The sequence below is a fragment of the Wyeomyia smithii genome, chromosome 3, assembly GCF_029784165.1.
Source record: "Wyeomyia smithii strain HCP4-BCI-WySm-NY-G18 chromosome 3, ASM2978416v1, whole genome shotgun sequence".
Lineage (NCBI taxonomy): Eukaryota > Metazoa > Arthropoda > Insecta > Diptera > Culicidae > Wyeomyia > Wyeomyia smithii.
The window spans coordinates 158,862,272-158,878,926 of record NC_073696.1 but is presented as its reverse complement, the minus strand read 5'-3'; positions in this window follow the sequence as shown (position 1 = coordinate 158,878,926).

The following is a 16,655-nucleotide window of genomic DNA, read 5'->3' as shown; positions in this document are numbered from 1 at the left end:
ATCAATGACAAATAAACTCAAGTACGAGAAGTCAAAATTTATTTTATTATTTATTCACTTTTCGGGTTTCTTGCATCATTTGAATGACGTTCAATTTTGACATAGAGCGTCTTTTTAGATGGACATAGAGCGCTTTTTAGATGGATTAGGGCCCAACTAACAAACCCCCGACTAAGGAGCAACCGGTGAGCGAATCACCATTGTATATCAATAGTGCCTTACCCCTAGCATTCGTTCATATATGGAAACATTCCTATAATACATAACGCGCTCAGGGGAGAGGTTGAGGAAAGGTATCCAGCGAAGTGTTACACTGCCACCATGCAAATTTGCGTTACTTAGTTGATGGGGGTTTTGAAAATTGCCAAATTTCACGTTACGTAATATACGAATATTCATTACGAGGACTCTAAACGAGATGGTAATTAGAGACTTGAAACAAAAGATGCGACTCTCACTTCATGTAACTCGTGTTAATAATCTGATTATTTTCACAGGAGTAGATTACTGAAAAACAACAAAGGAACAGTTCTACAATTATCTATGCCGGTATCTGAGTCAGCTGTTTTGAAGGATGCTAGGGGCAAGACACTGCGTAACCCAATAGGTGATTAGTAATCCTAACAAAAAGAAACAACCGGTGTCATCTTGCAGCCTAGATAGCTCAACCCAACGAGTGAAAGTCCTTTACTAGTTGGGCTACGAATTTAGTGCAACGAGCAAAATTCGATTTTATTCATTGTTACTAAGTGTTTATCGTTGCATTTTCAGACACTCCTCTAGTTACATCAAAACTCTTTGAATTCATATTATCGTCGTTGTGATGTTGGTGTATAGAAACATAGTAAAACGGTATGTCAAAAGTACAATCGGCTATATTGCAAAAAAAAAAATGCCAAAGACTAAAGATGTTTATTAAAACAACCGATGACCAAAATTCATCGCATCTTATAATATACTATTTCGATGCATTCAAATTATAAATCCGGTAAAGCTACATACCTTGCTACTGATATTCATTTATTTTAGAAGCAATTCACAACTCGTGCCTACTTGTTGATCAAACCGTTTCACCGTGTCCTATACGCTATGGTTGGGAAGTTAATGTGATAAAAAAATGATAGATATTAATATATATATCGACCAATATCGTGTAATATTACCGAAATATTTTTCATGAAATAAAGTTGTCAAGCCCCTAGAAATAATGTGTTTTCCTTCTTACAGATGCTTAGCAGGGTTAACCTGTAATGTTTTCGCCGACAGATTTATACCAGTGTGTTTGATTGATTTTGATAAAAGTAGTATAAATTCTGTTTATTTTCCGTGTAAAAAGCGTTCTTTCCACCCCTAGGGAGCGCTGGAAAATTCACTGAGCACTTAGCAGTTTTCGTATCACAGATGACCTTCCGTTCTGTGTATGTAGCCAAACTTCCTGAGAGACGTAGTTCTACGTCAGAAAATATATTTTAGCAATAAGATTACCAAGCGGCGCTAGTGTACAAGTGACGTCTGTTTGTGGTTCTAGCATTTGCTACTTTTCCAGTGGCCGGTAGATGTCGTTAGCTGTATTTTTATCTACGGTGGGTGAAATTGTGTGTTGGCCTGACGGATGAAGCGGTTTTTAGTTTTCTGAATCGGTTCTTAGCACCTAGAACGGTTTTTGGTAATAGCTTGATGGAAGCCACTTCATGCTGTACCGTACACTTCATGTGTACTGATATTGGTTGTTCGACCGTTTTTTAGAAAACCATTCCGTGTTATTGAGATCCAGCATTCAAGTGATTGAGTTCATCCAATATACCAGAGCATTTTATACATAACAAAGACCGCTTTTGGCGGATGTCCCTACCAGCTGAACAAAGCTTAGATGAAACCACCGATTGAATTCACAACATGCAATCGTGTTGCTTTTTGAGTACTTAGCAATGCATAAGCGGCAGCTGCCATTTGATTTCATCACGACGTGATTCATTTTAAGCCTTTATTTGGCGAGGTTTACACACAAAAGATTTTAATTAAGGCTTTTATTGGGACTTTTATGATAATTGATAAATGATTGATTCAATTTGCATGCGCATTTGTGTACCGTAAGGCGCCCTAATTCTGCGCACTTCGTATCGAAATGTTGATGTCGTTTTGTAAATAAGAAAACATAAACAGAAAGTTGACAGTTAATATATAGGAAATCATTGCCAAACATCATTTTTGAAAACCAGCTTCTAAATCCTATATTTTTAACATTTTAATACGAAGTGCGCAGAACTAAGAGCCGCGCAGAATTAGGGCGCCTCGTGGTATCCGTGTGTCTAGATTTGTGCTTGAGTGTGGCTGTCCCAGATAAACGAAATAAAACGTCTAGGTATTTACTAAATGGATTCAAGCATTTTGTATGTTTTTCCATCGGACAACTTGGACAACTATATCACTTTTGTCAAGCTGTTAGTTAACAAGGAAGTAAAGACTTCAAAGAGCAAAATGTAACTGTAATTCAATTCTACAATTTATTGAATTTCATTCAGTAATTTTATATTACTGTAAACTAGTTGTTCATTGATCAATTTACTGAAAACAAGTATTTGATTCAGTGATTCACGAAAATACAGCACGACTATTTGCTGTACACAAAACAGTAAATGCATGTTTGCTGGAAAGCAACGAGCTTAGTGAGCAAATCGATATGTCAAAAAATTTCACATCAAACTGTAATTATCAAAAGCTGCGAAGCTTATATGAGATTATAATTAGTTTTTTTTTAAGGGGGGGATTTGTTAGTAGCTTAAGTATTTATGATAAATATTAGTAAATAATGAGTATGTGTGTCCAATCACAAATGGTGACTTCTCAACACTGTTAGAAATTTGTAATTTTAATTGTTAGGATTTGTTTGCTTTCGCAATTAGGACTTATCATTCGTAGGGATTTAAACCTACTTGTCAGAAAAGGGGAAGTAAACTTACAACTAACTTAATTGGTAACTTATTGGCTATAAAGAGAGCTTATCGTAGCAATTGAGGATTGCAACGATTTTTGTCGAAAATTGTTAATAATTTTATTTGACATAGCTTCTAATGGTTCAACACCAGTAAGTCTATGTAATTCGAGTGTACCAAGCCAAGGAGGACGCTTCAAAATCATTTTTAGAATTTTATTCTGAATCCTTTGGAGCGTTTTCTTCCTTGTTGAACAGCAACTTGACCAGATCGGTACTGCATAAAGCATTGCTGGTCTAAAAATTTGTTTGTAAATCAAAAATTTGTTCTTTAAACAAAGTTTAGAATTCCTGTTAATGAGAGGATATAAACATCTCGTATATTTGATGCACTTGGCTTGTATACTCTCAATGTGCTTATAATTAGGTTACTGATAGCTAATATGGGACCATAGCTAAATTATTGATAGGCTAGAAACATAAAAGTAGACATAATAAATATACGTATCTAGTTCAACAATAATTTGGTTATGATCATGTGGGTGGGTAGAGGCTAGTGCCTGAGTGAATCATGGTTCATTTACACTAACTGGTTAACCAGCATAATATCTTCTGCATTGCTTAATGTACAGTCATTGGCTGATTATTCAATAACTAAATTCCAGTTTGCTGAAGTTACAGTTAAGTGCCGTCAGTCGAATGAAATTCTGCTTTGCTGGATTGACAGCAAAATTTATTTCCCTAGATGAATTGCTGGTCTCGGCAAAATCCAGCGAAATTTTGTAGGTTTCCAGCGAGAAAAAAATGAGTGTGTAGTTAGAGTCAACTCTGTCCAACCCCCTAGATTTACGCCGTGTAATGGCTAGCTTGTCGCATACGGACCATATGAATGCCATTAGAAAAGATTAGGAATAGTTTGGGAAGGTGGTTGGAAGTTTAGTTCTAAAATGATAATGAGAAAAATGTCACATACTTGAATGCGATGATACTTACGACATTCCGTCTGTTCTGAGGTTGATGTTTTTCGAAGAAAGACTAGTTCAGTTCTCTATTAAGCTTACTCGTGTTGCATATTGTAACACTCGTGTTGCATATTGTAACAGGTACACTTATTGTACCTTAGGTAGAATTTGTACATAACTACTTCAAGAAGTAACTTTTTCCTAGTTGTATATATATAATATTAAAATCAATATCAAAAGTTAATAGGAGCGAACAGATCTGGTAATCACAAACAGTCTAGTTCAACCACTGAAATACGTTAGTCGGCTGAGGGTACTTGAACTGGTATAATAAACCAGACGTATTTGAATTAGGCAGCGCCTAAATATATGCCATCCAGGGGATACGACGTTACGCACTGTGATCCGTGAGGTCTCGAGAGAAATGCTCTTTAAACGGATTAAAGAAACTGCCAGGACCGAATCACACTCAGAGATTAGAGAGATTAGATTGACATCGTGTCCTCCAAACGCAGGCAAAGTGGGATGGCAAGATCCAATGAAACCCGTAAGAGCGAGATGCATTGTTCAGGAACGATCTATAGCTAACGAATTTGTCCAACTCGTTCGGAGGTGACGCACTTCCTGTAAACCGACTTCGGGAAACTATTTAGCTGAGGGCTTGAGATTTTCTCGTCCATTTGCCAGTAAACCTAATAAGGTATCGGAAGTGTGGCCTTGCCTCGCGTGTTCGTGATCGTCGAAGTAGGGACAGTTTAACTTGTTCAAATTTTCAAGAGTGCTAATCATCAAGATTCTTTGCAGTGAGATTCAACAGAATTAGAAACCTTCTCATAGCTATGCTAGTTTCGTTTGTGCCCAGAGAAGAAAGGTATAAGAATCTGTGCGTGTAGGAAAGTGCGTGTCTTAATCCTCGCCGAACAGCCGTTCGACGGCTTTCTTTCTTCAATATAGCCAATCGACCACCGCCACATTTTTCCGTTGGGTTTACCGTGCGCAAATTCCGCTCAACCATCATCGGGCCAGAAAGGGCTGCGCCGTAACCATCGCGCCCACATGGAACGATCATCGATATTTCACAGGATCCTCCCCACCCTGCTAGGTGGCTCAGGATAGCACCAGCAGCCAGCAACGCGCACCGAAGCAGAGAACCTCATCGCATCGTTGCTGCCCATCATTCGCCGTACCACACGCTGTAAGGCACAGCCAGAGGTATTCCCCCAACAAACTATTGCTACAGGCCTGTAAGTACTCATTTGAGCTCATTTATTATTCGATTGTCCGTGTGCACATGTGACCGACGGTCAGAGAACGTCGCCCAATTGAACGTACATATATTCAAATGATGAAATTTGTTCGCTGCTGAGATTGCATGTAGGCGATTTTGCAAACGCTTTGTTAAGCGATAGACAATGGTCCGGTAGATCAGTAAAGACACGCACAGATAGGACAGGGAAAAGAAAGATGATAGAAACCGAGAGTAACTAAAATATGATTGTGATTCAACTAGAATAACCATGTGTAAATTATTTCTTGCAAATATTACCTAATGCCTCCCTATTACGCTGTGTAGTTTTTTTTGGTGATTAGCCCCCCTGAAAAGATTTCCGCTCGCGCGTATCGTTGCGATTTGAACCCATGCTTGCGAATTTCGCTTTGAAGGGCGACCACGTGACCAATTTTGTGAGAAAATTACCCATTTTTGAGAACCATCTGTAGAACATCTTTAGGTAATGCTTACCTATTTTTAAGTTCACACCACTTTACTCAATTCTTGAGTTTCAGCACTTTACCCAATTTTGATGGGATGAGCTTTTACTCGAGATAGGTACTATGTTACCCAATAAAAAGTTGTCAGTCTTAGTGTGTAATAGAGTCATTACCGAGCCACACTGAGGGTTTATCTTCAACTATTCGCGATCTTGAAACGCACATCACTTTAGTTTTATCGATATATATAGGAAGTAGATTATGCTGAGACCAGTTAAAAACTCTAGCAAGATCATTATTTAAAAGACGTGAGCAAATATAGATCTGAACATCATCAGCAAACATGTGTATATGACAATACCGCAGGACAGAAGGTAGATCATTGATGTACATTGAGAATAAAATAGGCCCAAGCACAGATCCTTGAGGAACTCCGCTCACAATATCAATAGGTTGAGATACGTCGCCTTCGACTGATAAAATTTGGATTCTGTTTGATAAGTATGATTGAATGAGTTTTACGGCTTTATTAGAAAAATTGAACTGATGTGACAGTTTAATGAGTAGCATATTATGCGATACACGATCGAAGGCCTTAGAAAAATCAATTAAGAAAAGAAGTGCAATTCCTCTTTTATCAATTACCTTATGAATGTCGTCATGAATCTTCAAAAATGCAGTCGTAGTATTATGACCTGATCTGAATCCAGATTGATAATCATTTAACATGTTTTTGGACTGAACGTAGTGAAGGATTTGCTGTTTCAAAACCTTTTCAAACACTTTGGAAAGCACATTTAAAATACTGATAGGGCGCAACTTCGATAAGTTGGAATTGCGAGACGTTTTTGGAATTGGAATAACTTTTACCAACTTCCATGATTTTGTAAATTTGCATGAATTCAAACATAAATTGAAAATATAGCAGATTTGAGACGCTAAGAAAGGAAAAACGATTTTCAAAAACCGAAGAGGAATATCATCTAATCCCACTGAATCCGATTGTATGGAATTCATAGCTGAGAGGATTTCTTGCATCGAAACAGCAGCGAAGCTAAAACCGTTTTCATTAGGAGGAGGAACAGGTAAAGATGAATTATCACGGGTAAAATTAGAGCTGAAATAAGCATTGATTTCATCGGATGTGTGATCAAACTGAGATTTATGTTGGGTTCGTTTATGAACATCAATATTTTTAAGTTTATTCCATAGAACTTCGCTATTATTTGTAGCCATTCTTTCAGAGAGATAATCTTTCTTAGCTATATGAATCAAATTGGTAACTCTGTTCCGCAAACTTCTAAATTGGGCTAAGTTTTGAGTTGATTTATCGTTTTTCCACAATCGATATGCCACATCTCTTTCAACCATCGCGGCTAAAATAATACTATTGAACTATGGGTTATTTTTCGGTCTAAATATTCGAACTGGAACTGAATTGTCATAGAGTTCTACCAAGCATTCATTAAAGAAGATAAGTGCTACATCAGGATCTGACATACTATATAAAAGAGACCAGTCTATAGTATCAATAACGATGTGAAGCAATGCCATATCAATTCTGTTATAGTCTCTGTAATAGCGACAGGTTGTCGGGCTAGGATCACAAGTAACATTAAGGGATGCAAATATGATATCGTGCCTAGAGAACCCAGATGCTGAAACTTGATTAAACTTCAGGACAAAATCATTACTACTGACGAGCATTAAATCAATTAGGGAGCATCCTCCAGAAAAATAATGTGTTGGCTCGAAACTAACACAATTTAGTCCTAAGACATCAATGACGCTGTTAAGCCTACTCGCTCTTGAATTGGTTTTTCTAATATCAGTGTTAAAATCACCTAAAATAATCGTTTGCGGATATTTTAATGCAAAAGCCAACAGTTTATCATAAAGAAGTTCAGAACAGTCATTGCTTGGAGGGTTGTAAACTACTCCAAGCACAGGGGCGGATTAACGCGTAGGCGAAGCAGGCGGTCGCCTGCTCGTCAATCATCGAGGGGCGGCAAACAGACGGCTAATGCGTGTGTTTATTTTTTAAGCGACGAGGAAATTTTTTCTCTCTCTAGCAGGATTTCCATTCACGTGCGACGGACCATCCACATTTTCATGTACTAACGTTGTACTAACACTCTACATGCCACAGTCTTCTTGCAAAATTTCAGCTCAGTCGGACTTCGAAAAGTGGTGCCTCGAAGCGGTCAAAGTTTCACTTTTTCGGCCGATAAAAAATGCACAGGTAGTTCGTAAAATGTTCGATATTGAAAAAAATGGTCTTAGAAATGCATGAAACGTCGAGATCTGTCATAATCTCTTAAACTAATTATCTTAAACTTTTTTTGTAAAAATCAATTTTTATAAAAATCAATCCGTTCCATGCAGCAACCATTCTCTCAATCTTGTTGTTAGCGATGGTGCCAAGTCATGTTTTGATGCTGCAGACTTTTTCAGAGTTGTGTAAGAAATTTTCAACTTCTTTTCTGCTTCAACTCATCGTTCAAAAAACACATTACTTCTCTTACGGTAGAGCCTCTGAGTGGAACGCGTTGGAAAGTCGAATTGATGCTGTCACTCCCTTGAGGCTTGATATAGGAGAAATTTATTATGCCCTATATGAAGCAATCGAGGATCTGAAGCAAGATGCGTTTGCAAGAAATACTGCAAAAAGCCTAGCAAAAAAATTAAAAAAATCAAATTCTTATGCAGTTTAGTAGCTTGGCATTCAATTTTGTTCAAAATCAATTTAATATTAACTCTCTTTCAAAGTGTATTTCTTCTATTCTGTATTGGATGTATTGGTATTGGAAAGACATACAATGAAAGCGCAGGAGACACATCCACAGTTCGATGAGCACTACAGCGCGAGAAGTGTTGGGTACAACTGCGGCAGCTGCGTCCAATGAGTGGTTTGACGCTGGGTGCCAGCGAGTGACGGAGGAGAAGAACCGCGCCAGGGGTCACATGTTGGCCACGGCTGTGACTCGTCAGAGCGTGAATAGATAACGAGATGCTAGAGCCGCTGAAAAGAGACTCCATCGCCGGAAGAAACGACAGCATTGGGAGCGTCTTCTTGCGGAGGCGGAAGGTTGCTTCTCCAGGCACGATGCGAGGAGCTTCTACAAGAAGGTCGACGGAATTAGGAATCGAAACGTGTCAGCTCCTGTCATGTGCAACGATAGGGAGGGGAACCTGATAACCGATAAAACAGAGGTGGCCAGGCGTTGGAAGGAACACTTCAGTGTGCTGTTGAACGGTGAGGGAAACAGTGGAGTCGAAAGGAGCAGGATGACTATTGAGGATGATGGTCAAGCTGTGGATCCACCATCCATGGACGAGGTGAAGAAAACAGTGAAAGAGCTGAGAAACTGCAAGGCAGCTGGGAAGGCCGGCATTCCCGCCGAACTCTTCAAAGTCGGGAGCGAACAGCTGTATCGTGCCATCCATCGGATCATGCTGAGAGTGTGGTCTGATGAAGAATTGCCCTCGGACTGGTTGGAGGGTCTCATATGCCCGATCTACAAAAAAGGTCATCGCCTGGACTGTAGCAATTATCGGGGCATAACTCTTCTCAATACCGTGTACAAAATTCTCTCCCGCATCCTGTTCCACAGACTGAGGCCGTTGCAGGAGACCTTTGTTGCCGAGTACCAATGCGGTTTTCGAGGGGGACGCTCCTCGACGGACCAAATATTTACCTTGCGACAAATCCTGGATAAATTTCGAGAATTCAACTTACAGACGCACCATCTGTTAATAGACTTCAGGGCAGCGTACGATTCAGTTAAGAGAAATGAGTTATCGCGGATCATGCTCGAACATGGCTTCCCAACAAAGCTGATTAGGTTCATACGTGCCACCCTTGAAGGTTCTACATCAAGCGTCAGGATAGCCGGTGAGATATCAGACCCTTTCGTGACGTTAGATGATTTGAAGCAGGGTGATGGGCTGTCGAACTTATTGTTCGACATCGCATTGGAAGGTGCTATACGGAGAGCTGGTGTGCAGAGAAGCGGCACCATCATTACGAAATCGCACACGCTTCTAGGTGGTCCCCGTGGTTCTGTGGTTAGCGATGTCGGTCGGCTAGCTCTCCCACACGGTTGTGATATTGGGTTCGATTCCCGATCAGGTCGAGGAACTTTTCGAGCGAAAAATTTTCTCGACTCAGCACTGGGGCACGGTGTGTCGTTGTACTTATCCTACAACATGCAAAATGTGCCGAAAAACAATATCGATAACGAACTCTCTCAACTAATCTAGTTGATCGAGACCGCATTAGCCCCCAGGCTAGCGTGCGATATTGTTGTTTGTTCTAGGTTTTGCGGATGATATCGACATTATTGGTATTAATCGTAGAGCAGTGGAAGAGGCCTTCGGACCTCTCAGGCGAGAAGCTGCGAGATTAGGGCTTGTCATAAACTTTGCCTAAACGAAATACATGGTGGCTGGCAGAGTGCGTGGTAGTCCGTTGGAGGTTGGTGCTGCGGTGGTGCTAGATGGGGAAACATTTGAAGTAGTCGACGAATTCATCTACCTGGGAACATTAGTGACATGTGACAACGAGGTTAGCCGTGGGATAAAGAGGCGGATAGCAGCCGCAAACAGGGCCTTTTACGGATTACGTAACCAGCTAAGGTCCCGCAGTCTGCAAATCCGTACAAAACTTGCACTCTATAAGACACTGATTCTTCTGGTGGCTCTCTACGGCCATGAATCATGGACGCTGAAAGAGGCTGATCGGCGAGCTCTTGGTGTTTTTGAGCGTAGGGTTTTTTTTTTCAAACCTTGGCGGCAAACTAGAAAATGGTGTTTGGCGCAGACGCATCACCATGAAGTGTACCAGGCATACGAATCGGCGGATACAGTCAAGCGGATAAAACACGGCAGGCTTCAGTGGGCTGGGTATGTAGCGAGAATGCCGGATGAGCGTCAAGCGAAGGCTATATTTAGCAGGAATCCCGATAGAGGTCGTCGACTTCCGGGTAGACCCCGCACTCGTTGGATGTGTGCTGTCGACGAGGATGCACGCGAAATAGGTGTTAGGGGTGATTGGAGGATAGCAGCCCAAGACCGAGTGACATGGCGACGTATTCTGGATTCGGCACTGGATTGATAATCGGTCTGTCGCCTTAAAAGTGAAGTAAAGTAAAGCAAGTAAGTAACAAGTGGCGAGAGAAGTTTCTTAAAATTAAAACTTATAAAGACGTAACTACGATCGACCATGTCGCAAGAACGTTTGTGTGGCTTGGCGATAATATCGATAGAAAGACAGGTGCTTCAAGAAATTGATATGTCGGAAACGATAAAAAAATTTGCAACATTGAAAGCATGAAAAGGTAATTTTTGAATTGTTAACACAACACATGCTGTCTAATCAAATTTTCGAGTCTATAGAAAATGCGTTTCATATAAAATAAAAACTTGAGAGGGGGGGGGGGCGGCAAAATCAGTCTTCGCCTGCAGCTCAAATCAGCCTTCGTCCGCCCCTGTCCAAGCAAGAACTTCTCATTAGCAGCAGAAACTTCAATGAAAATATATTCAGTGGAGGTTGAGCTACCCATACCAACAAATGTTTCTGATTGACATAACGTAATACACTTAAGGTCTTTTTTGTAGTACACACATATTCCTCCTCCTTGACAGTAGGACCGATCATTCCTAATTAGATTGTACCCTTCTATAGTAATTGTTTCATCAGATATAGATTCATTCAGCCAAGTCTCTGAAATGCATATTAGATCAAGTTTACTATCGACTACACACAACAATTCAGAGTATTTGTGCGCGCCAAATGAGCAAATTCAATGAATTAAATTGAATTTGCTCATTTGGCGCGCACAAATACTCTGAATATTTAAATGACAAATATTTAATTTATCTGGAAATAAAGCACAGTTCATAACAATGCGCGGTATACACGCGGTCACACTTGAATTAGATAGAGCACTACCACCTGTATTTCCATGGTTATCCGACATCATAAACAAGTGTAAGACCCAGAATTGAATAAAAAGCTTTCTAACTAAATAACATACTAAATATATCTCACAAATCATATCTATCGATTTCTGGATTTTATTTGAACGTATTTTAAAGATGAAACGTATAGTGGACATCCCGCAGTCGTTGAACGGTTAAACACGCAGCACCGTAATTGTCATCGTCAGGAACAACAGCAACAGCACAAACAATAAACAATATCGCACGCTAGCCTGGGGGGCTGATGCGGTCTCGATTAACTAGTTTAGTTGAGAGAATTCGTTATCGATATTGTTTTCGGCACATTTTGCATGTTGTAGGATAAGTACAATGATACACCGTGCCCCAGTGCTGAGTCGAGAAAATTTCCAGCTCGAAAAGATCCTCGACCTGATCGGAATCGAACCCGATATCACAACCGTGTGGGAGAGCTAGCCGACCGACATTGCTAACCACAGAACCACGGGGACCACATTGCAGCATCAGCAACAGTAACTTAAACAGCAGCAACATAGCCGTCTCCGCAGTGTAAATGTAAGACTACTGACTTTTAGGAAGGAAGGATACATGGATTGCGATAATGATGGGATACAAGGATATATGTATATGAAGGAAAATTGAAGAGCTTTTTGGGAACAGTGTTTTTGCATGATAAATTTTCTTTTAGGAGGGAATAAGACATGGAATATCGTAGGGAAAGGTCTCAGAGATATAATTAGAAAGGAATTGAGATAACTTTAATGGGAAGGTGATTTTTACTACTCCAGTTGGTCTAAGGAGTGAATCGTTTGTGGGGCAGCATCTCAGCTGACCTTCACGAGCACTGTACCATCCTTCGTGAAAACTGAATGGAGCTTACCAACTTTTTTCAGTTTAACCGCTTGCGTTTTGATTTTACGAGTCATCTCCGTCAAATTTTCGTTCAGGTAGACTCTCTTGTTGACGTTGAATCCCAGGTGTTCCAGTGTCAGCTGGCGAGTCCTCAGATATCGGCTATAAAACTCATCTCGAGCAAATTTGAACGCAAACTGTAGCGCTACAGGTGGAGATGATCCAGGTGAAATTGGAGTCCGGGAAAGTCACTTAGTAATGATGAGCGGAAAATCTGGTTCTTCGTATCCCAAAGCAGCAGCCGCTTTGAGGACAATATTTTTTAAATTTTCGGATGGAACAAAAGGTACTCCGGAAAGCAGAAGATCGTTGGACTTTTCTACACATAGGATCCGCTCGCGATTAACAGTCACATCACAGCGAACATCAAAGATCGATGTCGAAAGTTGTTTCATCTCATTAGAACAGTCCATCTTGAATTGTTGAACATCCTCACGAAGCGTTGTGATTTCATGGTGTAATTCACTTTTGGTCTGCTCAATGTTTTCATTGGTTTTATCAAACATTGATTGCAATCGAGATAGGAGATCATCCAACGATTCAACTCAGGAAGCTTTAGACTTACTGGCAGCTAGCCCCGGTTGAGTGAGTGTCTGCTGTTTATTGTTAGCTGACCGAGTTGTTAGCCTATGCTTGCTCAGGGGTAAGGGGGAGGGGAAAGCTGGAATCAGATCCGATGTGAGCCTAAAGCTGCTTCGGTATCCGCCACGCTAATTGTCTTTCTGCAACCAGAAACCTACGGAGCACGAAACAACGAACGAACTTCGAACGAGGTGGAAAGCTTTGCCAGATATTCGTCTTTTTCCGCGGGCTCAAAAGCTTCAACTTTGAACACTTTTTCTATGAGACTAACTAGCGACGAGGGCTGTTAACTCCGTTTGAGTACTTTAGGTCGTATTTTTTTGGGGGGTGTAAGCTAGCGTAAATTTGAAAGTTTGCCATTCTACAGTTAAATTACAATCTTTTGTATTCATAGTTTTGTAGACAATGTTATGCTTTACCTAGGTTACTTGCGCTTCGTTTTGCCAGTGTAGCGATAGATTTTCTCCCCCGAACTTCTGCAAGTTGGCCTCGTTGTAATTTTCTCTCCGAGTTGCAGCTCCTGGGATGGATGCGGTGTTATCACTGATCGGGTACCCGGATTTATCTTCGCTCGTACGCGCGCCTCAGGACAATGACGTATTCAGTTCTCACGCCCCAACTGGTGGTGGGTATTGTTGGCCCAAAATAGAATGGCCACCTGGCATGCACTTCGATGCACTCCGTGATCCAGCCTGTGAAGTATAAGCTCTGGTGGAAAACCAGGGCAAAACATAAAAAGGCCCCCAAGGACCTGTTCGGGGAGAATTAAACATTGTTTCCGAATTTCTTAAACCTATGCTACACCAGCGCTTTATGGTATATAACCCTTTACCTTTTTTCTTGTTGCACAAATAGTTTTTTTTTATCTTTTACGACACAATTTTCTTCCAATAAATAATTTTTGCTTCTTCTCCACTAGCATAAAATAATCTTAAAAAAAAATAGAACAATTAGGCTATTGTTTTTTACACCATACTTTTTCATACAATTATTTTTTAAATCCACTGACTCTCCCTTTTTGTTCAGGGACAATAACTTTTTTTAAATACAATGACTACAATGACTTTTAGCCTTTTTAATTTTTCCGCTTTACAATTTACACTGCTTTACACCTTTTTGAAAACACTTTGTTCTATTAAATATTATTACGCGCGCACTTCTAATTTCGCTGGTTAATCAACGTAAAAAAGAGCGCTCAACAGTTCAGCTGAGCCTTATAAGCCTTCTTGAATTACCCAAATTGTGACGTTTTTCTCATCCATACCTTGGCAACACTTTCCTAGGTCATTGGTGTTTAATGGCCCAAAACCCTTGTGGCAAAACGTACCTAGGTATATCTGATCGCGGACCAGTATGAGCGACCCCTCCGTCTCAGACGCAAAAGCACCAGACGTGGAGGGATATCACCCATACAGAGTGAAGTAGTCGTGGTTTTACCGAAAAAGCTTTCCTTTTGTGAGTGACCCCTCCGTCCCAGACGCTCAGCGCCAGACTTGGAGGGATATCACTCACCTAGCAGGCGTTATTTCCAGGATCGTACTAAGGGGGTCTGAGTCGCAATGGCTGTTTCTACGGTTGGCGAAGTCAACACATTGCAATTGGAACTGAAGGTTACAATACCCCATCGGTGGGGAGTGGGGGGGGATAACGATAGGACTACTAATAAGGCTAAAAGAATGTATCTGAACTATTGAAACCTAGTAATGAGCAATGCTTACAAACAATAAGGTATTCTCATTTTCTCTCAATGCGGCCCTGTCTTATTCTCTCGCTGTATTTTTTTCAACTCTTTTTCACTCACGTGAAAAAGCTAAAGAAATTCCGTTTACTAACACCAATGTTGAGAACTGTCAGTTCTCAGTGGCATCAAGCAAAGCACGCGAAAACATTTAGAGCCGTTCAGTAGTGCAAACACTTCAATTAAAATTACGAATTTTAGGATTTGGTCCCTCGATAAGGTAAGAAAATCGTTCCCTAACCACTAATGTTTTATGCTGGTTCAAAAGTAGCCTGCTAACTGGTTTACGACGGTCTTATTTTCATTCATAGGTTGATCACATCCATGTCACGAACGTCATTCCCATACATTTTGCTTGTAGCCAATTTTCTCTGGCTCTCTGGCTCGATTTTACGTCAAAAGGCTGTCAGTGCTTTCGAAACAGCCGATTAGGCTTCGTTCATGCGAGATCAGTTTTTGCTGCAAGTGATGTGTAGAAATGTAAAAAGCGAAGAACGTTTTTTTTTTGTTTCGTTAGTTCTCTAGATGTTGTGCAGGACATAAATGAATATGTCCAGACATGTTTCAACACGTTCTGGACCATAAATTCAATATTCATATTGATATGTATTCATTAGAACTTTTCACGCAAAAAAAACGTGCAACAGCCTATGCGGCACAATGAACGGAGCTTAAGACCATATCATTAACAGTAGCGCCATCATCATCGGCGGCGGCTTCAGGAAACAGTCGCCGTGACATGGGTCTGAGGTTGATCGGTTGAAGAAGAACGATTCGCAGAAAGGAGATGTCTCTCGTTCTGGAGAATAAAAGTTACATGTAAGTAAATATTGTGGTTATAGCAGAATAATAACTCAAACAATGTGATCCCTAGGTTTTTCATGTGTGGACATTAAAACATATGTGTAGGTTATAACCTACCAGGGAATTCTTCTACTAGATATCCCTGTACGCGCCTTTGGCGCGGAATTAATACACAAGATAACGGTGGACTAACTGACTTTATTTTTCGTACATCACTACTTAAATATACCCTACCGGTAACTCAGAGAGAGAGACTTTTCCCCTTCGATCCGGTCACCACATACCTAGCTGTTCTATACTGGCCTATGGCATGTCTTGGCCTGTCTCTTTCTCGTGCTTAACTTTTAGTACATACAATTAACTACTTGAGAGCGCTATAACATGTGCTCCAAAACACGTGCGCTAGCGTGAGCGCTAAGAACCCGCGCGTGAGCATGGGCGACGCTGAGCGACGCTACCGTTTGTCGAGTTCTTTTTTGTTTATTCAATGCCTCGGTGGCTTTAGTGACTATTCATCGCGGAAGACAAAGTGCTATCGCCAACGCTTGCATAGCAGAACCGTTCGCGGTCTTTCTTCAAGATCTTTCCTGCTTTCTTTACAATTGGTCTTGTTTTTGGGGGACAACGGCGGACGGCCGTGTCCCGCTTTTACACTCTACCTGTTTTCATTTCATTCAACAGAAGGCTTTACTTTCTGACTAAGCTAGAATGTACCGTATGACAAAATTCTGCGTGACGGAACATAAGGTATTTTCTGCGCGGGTGTGACGTCACATCTGCCACCCCGCCTAGTTGGCCATTATCTAGAAGAGATGATGGTCACATGGTCCGTTCTGACGGCCGATAGGTGTGTTTTTCATAACAAATATTTTTCGCGTTTTTATGCTACTATATACATATTCGTTTTCATGATATTCCTTCTTCCCTTTTGCACGTAAAAATCAATTAATTACAATAGTGATACATATCATTTCTACATAAATTAACGTTTTCAGACATGGATTTTCTTCATAACAAATTGACAAATGTTCGCTCGCCTGGTGCGCTGCGCCTT